Source organism: Littorina saxatilis, linkage group LG8 (assembly GCF_037325665.1).
Source record: "Littorina saxatilis isolate snail1 linkage group LG8, US_GU_Lsax_2.0, whole genome shotgun sequence".
Taxonomy (NCBI): Eukaryota; Metazoa; Mollusca; class Gastropoda; order Littorinimorpha; family Littorinidae; genus Littorina; species Littorina saxatilis.
In genome coordinates, this window is record NC_090252.1 from 41,688,231 (window position 1) to 41,702,792 (window position 14,562).

The window sequence follows — 14,562 nt, forward strand, 5'->3', positions numbered from 1 at the left end:
AAGCTGTGGAACTCACAGAATGAAACTGAACGTAGTCCGCCGCTAGTGCAAAAGGCAGTGAAAGTGACGAGCCTGTTTGGCGCGGTAGCGGTTGCGCTGTGCTTCATAGCACGCTTTTCTGTGCCTCTCTTCGTTTTAACTTTCTGAGCGTGTTTTTAATCCAAACATATCATATCTATATGTTTTTGGAATCAGGAACCGACAAGGAATAAGATAAAATTGTTTTTAAATCGATTTCGGAAATTTAATTTTGATCATAATTTTTATATTTTTAATTTTCAGAGCTTGTTTTTAATCTAAATATAACATATGTATATGTTTTTGAAATCAGAAAATGACGAAGAAGAAGATGAAATTGTTTTTGGATCGTTTTTAAAAAAAATAATTTTAATTACAAGTTTCTGATTTTTAATGACCAAACTCACTCATTAGTTTTTAAGCCACCAAGCTGAAATGCAATACCAAACCCCGGCCTTCGTCGAAGATTGCTTTGCCAAAATTTCAATCAATTTAATTGAAAAAAGAGGGTGTGACAGTGCCGCCTCAACTTTTACAAAAAGCCGGATATGACGTCATCAAAGGTATTTATCCAAAAAAAGAAAAAAATGTCCGGGGATATCATTCCCAGAAACTCTCATGTAAAATTTCATAAAGATCGGTCCAATAGTTTGGTCTGAATCCGGCGCTCTACACACACACACACACACACACGCACAGACACACACACAGACACACACAGACACAGACACACACATACACCACGACCCTCGTCTCGATTCCCCCTCTATGTTAAAACATTTAGTGAAAACTTGACTCAATGTAAAAACGGATATGACGTCATCAAAGACATTTATCGAAAACTACACACACACACACACACACACACACACACACACACACACACACACACACACACACACACACACACACATACATACACACACCATGACCCTCGTCTCGATTTCCCGTCTATGTTATAATATTTAGTTAAAACTTGACCAAATGTAAAAAGACGAGTTAAGTATACTGTTCAAAAAAAGAAACGCATAGTTGCTACTTGCCAAATTTGTTTTATTTTTCGAAAAAATTAACAGAAAATCCAATATTTAGATTATTTGTTTGAAATTTGGTATGGACACAGTTGAATGGACACACAGTTCATTTGCATCTTCAAATCAATCAGTCAATCAATACGATTGGGTGCCGAGGCTGTCAAGTCAGTAGGGGGTGTGACTGCCTTGAGCAGCAACAACTGCCCGGCACCTTCTGGGCATGGACTGGATCAGATGCCGGATATCTTGCTGTGGGATGGTGTCCCACTCCTCCTGAAGTGCCTGCAATAGATCGCGGTGATTTGCCGGCGCTTCTTCTCGCCTGCGCACACGTCTGTCCAATTCATCCCAGAGGTGTTCTATCGGGTTCATGTCTGGCGACATGGATGGCCAGGGAAGCACCTGGACATGGTGGTCAGTGAGGAACTGGGTGGTGAGTCGTGCTGTGTGCGGGCGAGCGTTGTCCTGCTGGAATATGGCATCCTGGTCAGCCAGAAGAGGAAGGGCGTGTGGGCGCAGAATTTCCTCCACGTATCGCTGGGCAGTTATGCGCCCTTGGACGTGCACCAGGGTGCTCCTTCCAGCGGTATTGATCGCCCCCCACACCATATGACGCCTCCACCACCATGAACGGGTGCCTCATCCACACAGTTGGGCGCGTAACGTTCGTTTACTCTCCGGTAGACCCTCCTCCGACCATCATGTCGCTGGAGCAGGAAGTAGGACTCGTCGCTGAACCACACGTGTCTCCAGTGATTCCGGACGGTCCAGCGAAGGTGCTGGTTGCCCCACTGCACTCGGTTCTGGCGATGGCGGCGGGTGAGGACAGCTCCTCTGTGAGGTCTGCGAGCTCTCAAACCAGCTTCATGCAGGCGGTTCCGCACGGTCTGGTCCGATAATCGGTGTGGCCCGGGGAGAGCCTGGACAGAAGATGAGGCCGACAGGAAACGATTCCGGAGGTGGCGGAGCCGTATGAAGCGGTCGTGAGCAGCAGTTGTCGCCCTTGGTCTTCCCGCTCGTGGCAAGTCAGCAACGGAGCCAGTGGCTTGAAACCTGACCCACAGTCTACTGATGGTGCTCTGGGACACGTGGAAGTGCCTGGCGATTGCACTTTGACTTTGGCCTGCTTGTAAACGACCCAATGCAATTTGGCGGTCTTCTCTGCTCAATCGGGCCATCTTTCGTCGCTGAATTGTCGTCTGATTTCTTTGTGGCGAACAATCCGCTTTTATGGGTTTTGGAAGACATGGTGAGAGCTCAATATTCCCCGAGTTTCACGAGATTACACTGAAGCATGACGAGTGGTCATGCCAAATGAGCAATTTTGACATTGTAGCCACTGATAACGCATGCGTCACGTGCAGAGCTCACTTGTGGCAATGGACGAAAGGTCGACGACCAGATAAACATTTTCTGCAGTTTGGTGGATATCCTTGTAGCCATATAACTAAATTAACCAAATATTACAAGCTATGCGTTTCTTTTTTTGAACAGTATATATAAGATTCACCTGGAGCATCCGATTAGGCATAAAAAAACAAACAAAACACACGCCTCCGCGAAGCATGCGAACGTAGTACTTACAGAACCTATTTTCTCTAATTCTGAGCACATTTTAAGAGTACAAATGACTGTCTATATATTTTTGAACTAGATGAATACCCGCTTCACCGGGTAGCCGGCTTCGCCGGGAAGAAGTAGAACCGCTTCGCCGGGTGAGTGGCGCACCGTACGCCGGCTTCGCCGGGTGAGTGGCGCACCGTCCGCCATTGACGCCACACGAAGGAAATCTTCTAAAAATAGTAACGGGAATATGGATTGGGCGTTGTGGACAGTGACCTTCTAAAAATAGTAACGGGAATATGGATTGACGCCACACGAAGGAAGGGAGATAAACGCAAAACACGGGAGAAGATAAGGAAGAGTTACTGGGAATGGATCTGGGAAGATGAACAGAAAAACCAAAATCGGTTCAGCGCTGCGCGCTGAGAGCACGTCGTGTTGAACATTCTCATCGACCAGGTTGTGTTCGGTGTCTACCTGAATATGCCCACCAAATTTGAAGCAGATCCATCGAGAACTTTGGCCGTGCATCGCGAACACACACACACACACACACACAAGCCATATATATATATATATATATATATATATATATACTAGATGATTACCCGCTTCGCCGGGTACCGGCTTCGCCGGGAAGAAGTGAGCCGAATACCAGGCTGCGCCTGGGACCCGGCTTTGCTGGGTGTACGCCGGCGCAGGAAAGAAGATAAACGCGCAAAACACTGGAGACCTTCTAAAAATAGTAACGTGCAGTGACCTTCTAAAAATAGTAACGGGAATATGGATTGACGCCACATGGAGGAAGGGAGATAATCGCGGCTGAAAACACTGGAGAAGATAAGGAAGAGTTACTGGTAGTGGATCCCGACAACAACAAACAAGTCGCGTAAGGCGAAATTACAACATTTAGTCAAGCTGTCGAACTAACAGAATGAAACTGAACTCACTGCATTTTTACAGCAAGAGCGTATACTCGTAGCATCGTCAGTCCACAGCTCGATGCACAGGCAGTGAAATTGACAAGAAGAGCGGGGTAGTAGTTGCGCTGAGAAGGATAGCACGCTTTTCTTTATCTCTATTCTTTTTAACTTTCTGAGCGTGTTTTTAATCCAAACATATCACATCTATATGTTTTTGGAATCAGGAACCCACAAGGAATAAGATGAATTTTTAAATCGATTTCGGAAATTTTATTTTAATAATAATTTTTATATTTTTAATTTTCAGAGCTTGTTTTTAATCCGAATATAACATATTTATATGTTATTGGAATCAGAAAATGATGACAAATAAGATAAACGTAAATTTGGATCGGTTTAAAAAAATTTAGTTTTTTTTTACAATTTTCAGATTTTTAATGACCAAAGTCATTGATTAATGTTTAAGCCACCAAGCTGAAATGCAATACCGAAGTCCGGCCTTCGTCGAAGATTGCTGGGCCAAAATTTCAATCAATTTGATTGAAAAATGAGGGTTTGACAGTGCCGTCTCAACTTTTACAAAAAAGCCGAATATGACGTCATCAAAGGTATTTATCGAAAACAGGAAAAAAACGTCCGGGGATATCATTCCCAGGATCTCTCATGTCAAATTTCATAAAGATCGGTCCAGTAGTTTGGTCTGAATCGCTCTACACACACACACAGACAGACAGACAGACAGACAGACACACACACACACACACACACACATACACACACACATACACCACGACCCTCGTCTCGATTCCCCCTCTCATATGTTAAAACATTTAGTCAAAACTTGACAAAACGTAATAACAAGTCGCGTAAGGCGAAAATACAATATTTAGTCAAGTAGCTGTCGAACTCACAGAATGAAACTGAACGCAATGCAACGCAGCAAGACCGTATACTCTTAGCATCGTCAGTCCACCGCGCACGGCAAAGGCAATGAAATTGACAAGAAGAGCGGGGTAGTACTTGCGCTGAGAAGGATAGCACGCTTTTCTGTACCACTCTTCGTTTTAACTTTCTGAGCGTGTTTTTAATCCAAACATATCATATCTATATGTTTTTGGAATCAGGAACCAACAAGGAATAAGATGAAAGTGTTTTTAAATTGATTTGGACAATTTAATTTTGATAATAATTTTTATATTTTTAATTTTCAGAGCTTGTTTTTAATCCAAATATAACATATTTATATGTTTTTGGAATCAGAAAATGATGGAGAATAAGATGAACGTAAATTTGGATCGTTTTATAAAAGAAATATTTTTTTTACAATTTTCAGATTTTTAATGACCAAAGTCATTAATTAATTTTTAAGCCACCAAGCTGAAATGCAATACCGAAGTCCGGGCTTCGTCGAAGATTACTTGACCAAAATTTCAACCAATTTGGTTGAAAAATGAGAGCGTGACAGTGCCGCCTCAACTTTCACGAAAAGCCGGATATGACGTCATAAAAGACATTTATCGAAAAAATGAAAAAAACGTCTGGGGATTTCATACCCAGGAACTCTCATGTCAAATTTCATAAAGATCGGTCCAGTAGTTTAGTCTGAATCGCTCTACACACACACACAGACACACAGACATACATACACCACGACCCTCGTCTCGATTCCCCCCTCTGCGTTAAAACATTTAGTCAAAACTTGACTAAATGTAAAAACCCAAAAAAATCGGTTCAGTGAGCACAGCGCTGCACGCGGAGAGCACGTGTTGAAATATCTCATCGATGAGGTTGTGTCCGGGGTGTAGCTGAATACGGTGTCCAAATTTGAAAAAGATCCATCGAGAACTTTGGCCGTGCATCGCGAAGACACAGACACAAGTCGTATATATATATATGACTAAGTGCCAAAAGGTGCTCACAGAACAGAAGACGACTTTGTTTTACAATAAAAATGTTTCTAAAAACGTGTGTCTGCTGAAAATTGGTGTGTGTGTGGATGAATGTGCGAAGAGATAGTGGACATAATTTCGTGTGTCTGACTTGAACGGTTTTGAAGTTATCTTTGTTTAAAGTCAAAAATAACGCCAAAACCGGCCATCTAAAAACGGACATCGTGATACCTCGTGTTTTGAATATGCCACAAAAAAATAACAAGAAGCACAAATGAATTGCATTTAGTTTGATTGAATGCCTGAAACATCGCTTTACAGACGAGATCAAACGTCAAATCTAAATCTCGAGAGAATTATTTTTTTTCGATAACCGAATTGTAAGGTGTCGCACGCAAGATGTGTCGTCATCACGGCATACATTTTTCAATCGCAGATATTTACTAAATTTCTTTTTCAAAAACTCTGGAATTGATGTCGACACGTCAAGCGATAACGGTGTATCAAACTGCTGTCTTTCAAGTAATCCAGCAAAGACTGCAGAACTTTTGAACAGCATTTTTGAAAACGATTTGAAAATTTCGTCATATCTTGCGTGCGACAAAATGTTCGGTAATTAACGGTTATTTTCTTTTAAAAACAAAATTTACATGTACAAAGATCTACTTCATCTACGGAACCACGTGACACATTCTGTGTTCAAAATTTGTGAAGAAATCACGAACCACGAATGCGCTATCAAGTGTTGAAATTATGTCGTCAACATCTTTTCAGATCTTGCGTGCGACACCATCTTGCGTTCAACATAAAATGTCACTACCTTATCGAGTTTAATGGGTAAAACTAACTATTTGTTGTCTTAGTTTAATCTTCTTAATTAAAAGCGTAATAAAACCGAACTTCCAAGATGAATTTTAATTGAGATTAGCGAAAGAGCGGGCACGCAAGTTGACCTTAAAGTAAAAGAATGATAACACGAGCGTTTGTCGTGTTGTCTTGCGTGCAACACATTGTCCAAAAAGGAAAATGTATATTTTTCTCAGACGTTTTTTAAGTTGAAACCTTGAAACTTCACACACATTTGGGGTTTAATCGCCCCCATGCATGGTAAAAATCTTGTTGACCCTTGTCAGATTTCAAGGTCACGGCTGGGTCACATGTGGTTCAGAAAACGGATGAAACATTTTTTCAGAGATTTTTGAAGCTAGAACCTTCAAACTTCAAACAACGCTTTTGCTTAATGATTGTTCAACATGGAGAATTCAAGGTTGATCCTTGAGAAATGTGAAGGTCATAGCAGGGTCTCGTGTGGGTAAAAAAAAAAGGAAATTGTATTGAACTTCAATTTATATAAAACCAAAGTCTGGTTGATCTGTTTTAAGATTTAAGGTCAAATCTGTTATTTAAGGTCAAATCAAATAGAAATTTGTTGATGCTTAAATCTTTGAAACTTCCAACAGGTTTGAGGTTTGACAACTTCTGGACTTTGAAATCTGGTATGGTTGATCCTGGTAATATTAATTGGTCAAAACATCAAGATCAACAATTATAAAATAAGCACTTTCACCAATGTCAAGTGAGCAATAGCAGCAAACGTGAGTCTTATAAAGATTATCACTTTTTGTGTGACCTCAACTTGACCCCTCTGAATGCTCTCAATCATGGAAATTGACCACACTTTGATTATAACCAAACAACATCAAAACTTTGGAATGTGTGAAGTTTCAAAGGTGTTGCTTAAAAGGCGTTCGTGAAAATGACGATTGTATGTGTCTGACTTCAATGCGACCCCGCTGCGACCTTGACGTTTGATTTTATCAACCAGACTTTCATCATGTGTGAATGACTTCAAACACTATAAAACTAGTTGAAGAAATTGACAATTTTTCAAAGTTTAAGCCAGATGGCACTGCTGTGACCTTGAAATTTGACAAACATTAACCAGGCGGTCACCTTTTTTAGAAAATATCCTTAAAGGATCTTTAACCTTACTGTGACCTTGGAATTTGATGAGGTTCAATTTAACTTGCGTAGTGTGCCAAGTTTCAAGGCCCTAGCTTCAAAAACATATGAGAAAACCTCATTGAAAAATGTATATGTTTGACCTCAACGCGACCCTGCTGTGACCTTGACTTTTTCAACCAGACTTTAATCGTGTGTGAACATTATACACTAGAACTGTGTGTATTTTCAAAGCTCGTTCTATAAACGCGCTGAATAAATTGAAAATATTCCACATTTGGACCAGATGTGACCCCGCTGTGACCTTGAACTTTGACAAAGATTAACCAGCAGGTCACTTTTAATGAGGTTTTATAAAAATGCTGAAAGTATGTGAAGTATTTAAAGTCTAACTGATCTAGTATTAAAACATGTAAGACGTGACAACGACAATTTTCCAGTTTGCAAAGGAAATTTAACCTCGCTGTGACCTTGAAATTCAATGTTGTTTAATGTGATGTGCACCATACCTGGAGGTCATCATACTTTGGTTGTGTGCCAAGTTTCAAAGCCCTAGCTTTAAAAACGTGCGAGATAACCTTAATGCTATGACTCAGTGCCGTTTTGAATGATATAACGAACAAAATTATCGTTATTTGTAAAATCATTTGGGTAAATTTATCTTTTCTTTTCGTAATTGGGTTCCAGCATCTGTTGTCTTAACAAAAATCACAATATCAGTCGTGTTTGTCAACTTTTATTTTTTAGCCCCTTTGTCCGCTTTTCGTGCGCACCTTTTGGCACTTAGTCATATAGATTCAGGAGAAGACGATGCAATACAATGCAATCATTTTTTTAATCTGCTTCTGTTGTTTTAAAAGCTGGAAGCATTTCTACGTCATAGATACAGTGTTCTATCTATTTTGTTCCAGCGTGAGAGACAGAGAGAGAGACTGTGTGTGTGTGTGTGTGTGTGTATGTGTGTGTGTGTGTGTGTGTGTGTGCACTGAACCGGTAAAGAAGTTTGTTTGTTTGTTTGTCTGCTTAACGCCCAGTCCACCACGAAGGGTGATGTCAGGGCGGTACTGCTTTGACATGTTAACGTGCGCCACACACAAGACAGAAGTCGCAGCACAGGCTTCATGTCTCACCCAGTCACATTATTCTGACACCGGAACAACCAGTCCTAGCACTAACCCCATAATGCCAGACACCAGGCGGAGCAGCCACTATATTGCCAATTTTAAAGTCTTAGGTATGACCCGGCCGGGGTTCGAACCCACGACCTCCCGATCACAGAGCGGACGCCTTACCACCAGGCCACCGTGTTGCGATAGGTAAAGAAGCTGCCCGAGGTAAAAATGATGATTTCGAACTTCAATAAGTATATTCAGTTTCTTCAATTGTGCAAAGGAAAAAAGAGAATCAATGTTTGTTGAAAAAATAACAGGTGTGTGACCTCTAAATAATCAGTGTGTGTGTGCGTGTGTATACTCTATCTAGTTGTTTGTACGTAGGTAAAACAGTCAGCCGGTCTGTGTGTATTCACACACACACACACACACACACACACACACTGTGACACACACACACACACACTGTGACACACACACACACACACACACACACACACACACACACACACACACACTTTTTTTATGGGAGCAAACCCCGAAACACTCCTATCTGGATGACACGAACATTACGCCATGAAATGCACGCGTTTGACCTCCATTTTGCAAAGCTGGTCCAGGGGCCCAAACAAAGGCTTACATTTTTATCATCTGGTACAGGAAATTACAAAGACCTAATTAATACCAATGTGCATATGTGACCCTCCACCACGAAATGAGTCGCATGTCACCTCGCGCGGTTCTGCGCTAGGCTTAATATAAGTCTGGGGGGTGTCTGGTAACAGTGTGAGGGTCACCTTAGTCACAGGCTTATAACTCAAACAGTTTTTGCTCTTTTCTAAAACGGTTTTCACTACTGGATAGAGCATAAAAAACCTCTTTAGGAAAGTGTAAAAATATGAAAATCATGTGTGAGCTTGGGAACGAAAGTTACGGTACACATGCACTTGTGTGCATCCATGTGAACTCGTGGTACCTCTGTGCTATTAAGGATTCAAACCTGTACTATCGGGGATCCATTAAGGTTTCCGAGACTGAGTTTCATTTCTATTAAATTGGTCTCGCGGAAGAACCGATTCTAAAATTTGCATAGGTAAAACGATAGTTTTTTTGGTACAAGCCTCTGGAGTAAATTTTGTGATTAATGTTTTTGTAAACAAGAAACAATATTGACAGGTGGCTTTATTCCATCTCCCTTTTCCCCTCCGCCGCGATGTAAATTTGAATAATTGAAAGTGACGTTAGACACTAACTAAAGACAGTGGGGCTGCCCGACACCCCTCGAGTTGAATATGTGTTAATCTTGTGACACCGGCGCGCAGGATGTGGACGCTAAAACTGTGTTTTTGATGGAATCTTTGAGGGAAGAAGACGTGTATTTTGTGCGTGTTTCCTTGATGCCGTTGTGTGACATGTCTGTCACGGGCTGACATCTTTTCGGGATGTGAGAATTCTTTTACTGGTAGGTTAATACAATTTTCTTTCTGTAAATGGGTAAGCAGTGAGAAGAATAGTATGCTGCTTGGGGAAAGGATTTATTTGAATGTTCAAGTAGATTGTTTTGTGAGTTGGAATGTTTGGGAAGACTTTTGTTTGTTGAATGCTTTAGAAAACCGTTGGTTGAGAGAACGGTATTGTAGGCATGTTATTTGGTAGGAATGATGTGTTTTGTTGTTCAACGAGTTAGCTTGTGGTATTTGAAATTGTTGATTTGTTTACGTATGCTTACGGCGTGCATTCTGTGGTTTGCAGGATGTCGGAGCGTGCGACGGGGTTCTTTCTAGATGGGTCTTTTCTTTCTAGAGGGGTCTAGTTAGATTCAGGTCTTTTCTTTCTAGAGGGGTGTACTTAGATTCAGGTCTTTTCTTTCTAGAGGGGTGTAGTTAGATTCCGGTCTTTTCTTTTTTTAGTGAGGCGTAGATTTGTTTTCGTAGACTAGGTTTCGTTAGTGAAGAGCAGTTAGTTTTAGTGGAGAGATTTTGGTCAGGTTTTGTTAGAGTTTTTGTAGATTTGGTTTTTTTTGAAGAATTGTTTTTAGGTTGTTTTTTTAGATTTCGTTTGTTTTAGATTAGAGTCTCATTGTGGTTTTTTGGATTAAAGTTGAGAGTGAGGATTTAGAGTAGAGTGTAGTTTGGGGGAAGGATTTAGTGTGTTTTTAAAGGGTAGCTTTAGAGGGAGAATTTAGAATGTAGTTTTAGAGTGAAGAGTTGAGAGCGTTGTTTTTTTGGAGTTGTTTAGTCCTATAGTAATACATTGAAAGTTTTGTATTTGAAAGTAAACCCCCGTTATCCCACACATTCCCCATTTCATCGTATGGAATAAAAGAACCTGGTTAATATAACTTGTGTCGTTTGCTTGAGTGTTTGAGCTCGGTAAGAAAGAGTAAAGTAAATTGGCACTCGGTTACATTTGGCGCTGCGAGCAGGGTGGGTAGGGGGTGTTACAGTTAGGGCTGGGTTAGGAGTAGTGTAGGTTAGGGGACCCCGTCGCACAGGGAGAGGAGGAAGGCAGGCATGCAGTCCGGACGCGGGCTGGTGTTGAGGAGACAGGCGTGTGAGAAGTTGGAGGGAGTCCGGGCGTGACGTTGACGGATGCGGCTTTGTTGTCAACATTGCCTTTTAGTTTGTTAATCCGTGGAAGAAAGGATTACAGTGATTAACATTTCTTTTTACTCTGTTAGTCCACAGAAGGACTTCAACGATTAACATTTCTTCGGACGTTTGTGCAAGACTGTTTGCACACCGTGCAAAGAGACAGAGTTGGGGAGTGGATCATCCCTGGAAGAGTGTGTTAGATTATGTTGTGTTGATTTGATATTATGACGGACATGTGTAGTATGTTTGATTATGCTACATGGTGATGTGATGTGATTACTAACACTTTTGGTCGTGTTGTATGTATGCTGGGTGGTGTGGTTTTTTTCTTGGTTGCCAGTAAGAGCTTGGTTTAACTTGTATTACACACGTGTTGACAAGTTTCGAATAACCTTCTGGTTGAAGAAACGTAACACCAACACAGGTCAACGCTATAAAATACCAACCTTTTAAAATACCAACCTTTTAAAATACCAACCTTTTAAAATACCAACCTTTTAAAATACCAACATGGATGAATCTGGTTTGGAATTCACTTCGGCCGCTGATTTTTCACAGACACCGTTGGGGCTGGGAAGGGGAAGGATTGTGAGAGAAACAGGGGATTTGCAGAAAATGGCTACAGAGTTGTGAAGCATGAGAAAAAGTTTAGAGGCAAGATCAACCCCGAAAGTTGTTTCAAAACCCCCCAAAGTCAGGAAATTCTACGGAGATAGCAGAGAGGATGGAAGGTACTCTGTTAAGGATTTCATAGAGGAGATTAGCAGTGCTGTGAGGGATTTCGAGAGAGAAGAACAGATTCGCTTTGTGACTCAGCATGTAGAGGGACTAGCCAGGGTTGAACTGAAGTCATGTGGTCAGTCATACAGCAGTATCGAAGACATTTTTGCAATCCTAGTGGATGCATTCGGCGACAAACGCCCATTACCAACTCTTATGGCATGTTTTGCTGAAAGGCGACAGGGAAGTCGAGAAACGGTCCGAGCGTATGCCAATGATTTATTCACACGCTTTAACGCGGTGAAAGCCAAACAAGAGGAATCGAGACGCGCTGTGTCCTCTGAAGACCTGCTTGTGGATCATTTTGTTGAAGGGATTCATGACAGATCGCTGGTCCTGGATTTGAGGAGGCACATGCAGAACGGGTCGGTCTCATTTAGTGAACTGAGGAAATTGGCATTAGAATGGGAAGAAATACGTACTCCAGTACCAAAGAACGCTACAGCCAATACAGTCGCGACTCATGACAATTCAGATTGTTGCGAAGAAGTCAGGAAGATGGCGAGTCGCCAAAAAGAGTTAGAACAGGAACTTGAGGCACTCAAGGTCGGGCTTTCAGAGAGACGACCTCCCAAATATAAGTTTACATCCGATGGAAAACCCATTTGTCTGAAATGTGGCAAGCCTGGCCACGTGATCAGATCATGTACTCAAAAAGGGTTAAACCAGTAACCGACTGTGTAAAGAGCCGTACACAGGACGGGGATGAAAAGGGCTCAGTTCTTTCTAGAATGGTGGGCGAACGACCTGTTGTTGTGGTAGAAATGGGAGGTGTGACGTTGGAAACGTTGTGGGATACCGGTTCACAAGTCACGATTATCAGTGAACGTTGCTTTTACAAACATTTTAGCGAAGAACTGGTAAGAGACACTACACTTGTACGGTTGGTTGGAGCCAATGGGTTGGAGGTTCCCTACATAGGCTACACTATACTGGACGTTAAGGTTGGGGAACAAGTTATTCCCGAAAGGGTCATCCTTGTTCAAAAGGAAGTTTCTGATTCGGAGGGTTGCGAGCCGCGAGTCATACTCGGCATGAACGTCATCCGTGACGTGAGAGATCATGGGCCTGTGAATATTAGAGTGGCAGACATAACGGTAGACACTCCAGCTTGTGTTGGGTTGGTGAGGGTGCCAAAGGGTGGCATACACATGTCCGCTCGCTCAATTTCCACTGTTTGTTTGAGTGGAGGGTATGGAAAGAAGGTGACAGAACAGGGCGAGTATGTCATAGAGGCATTAGAGGGCCCAACCCGGGAGAAGTGTTTACTAGCCCAGACTCTGGTAAAGGGAAAAGGTCCGTGGAACGTCCAGATCGTTAATCTGAGTGATGAAGATGTCTTTTTGACAGAGCAAACTCCGGTTGGCACGGTTCATGCAGTTCATAGCGTTGTTTCGCCAGGGGTGAAGGCAGAGGAGATTGCTGGGAAGGTTGTGGTGTCGTGTGATACGATATCTGCAGATAGTGATGTGTCAGACTTGAAGGTTCCCGAGAGTCTGTTGGGCGCAGCAAGTAATGAGGAGGAACGCAAACAGTTGCATGATTTGTATTGTGAGTTTCCAGAAACATGGGTCAAAGATGATCTGGATGTAGGTTATTCTGACCTAATTAAGCACAAAGTTCCTTTGCTGGACGATGTTCCAGTAAGTCAGACATACCGTCGCATTCCCCCAACACAACTTGAAGAGGTTAGAAAACACATTCAGGACTTGTTAGAGAAAGACATTATACAGCCCAGTACTAGCCCTTTTGCTTCGCCTATAGTTTTAGTGCGGAAGAAGAACGGAGAATTGCGTATGTGTGTGGACTATCGCAAGCTGAATGCGAAGACGAGACGTGATGCATTTCCACTGCCAAGGATTGACGAGTCTTTGGATGCATTGAAGGGAGCGAACTACTTTTCCACATTGGATCTTGCTTCAGGGTACCATCAGATAGCAATGGACGAGGAGGACAGACAAAAGACTGCTTTCATTACACCATTTGGGTTATTTGAGTTCAAGCGTATGCCATTCGGACTCTGTTCCGCTCCCGCTACTTTCCAACGACTCATGACAGCAGGGATGAATGACCTGATCTTCCAGATGCTGCTGGTGTACTTGGATGACATTCTGGTCTATAGTAAAACCTTCCAGGAACACATTGAGCGATTGAGAGCAGTGCTTTCTCGACTGAGAGAGCTTGGACTCAAACTGAACCCGGACAAGTGCAAGTTCTGTCGTACTTCAGTGCAGTATCTGGGCTACACCATTTCACAGGGTGGCATCGCGACTGACGCGGAGAAAATCAAAGCTGTTGAACAGTGGGCAGTTCCTCAGACGCTTAGGGAATTGAGAGCTTTCTTGGGATTTGCATCGTACTACCGCCGATTCGTGCTGGGGTTTGCACAGATGGCAGGGCCGTTACATGCACTGGTCGGGAAGGTACATGAGGGTGTGAAGGGTAAACCCGGAGGGAAGACTGTTCGGTTGGGTGGAAAGTGGACGTTAGACTGTCAACAGGCTTTTGAAAGGCTGAAACTAGCTCTCATCAGTGCTCCAGTGTTGGGATACGCTGATTATAGTCTTCCATTTGTCTTGGAAACAGACGCAAGTTCAAAAGGTCTGGGGGCAGTGTTGTCTCAGACTCAGGAGGGAAGAAAGAGGGTTATAGCCTACGCAAGTCGAACACTTCGTCCATCAGAGAAA

At 42.4% G+C, this 14,562-nt stretch overlaps 1 protein-coding gene across 1 annotated transcript in view; it reads right to left on the reverse strand.

The window, feature by feature from the left end:
• The window catches only part of LOC138973593 (uncharacterized), a 409,985-nt gene that overhangs the window by 131,728 nt on the left and 263,695 nt on the right, over positions 1–14,562 (reverse strand). The window lies entirely within an intron of this gene.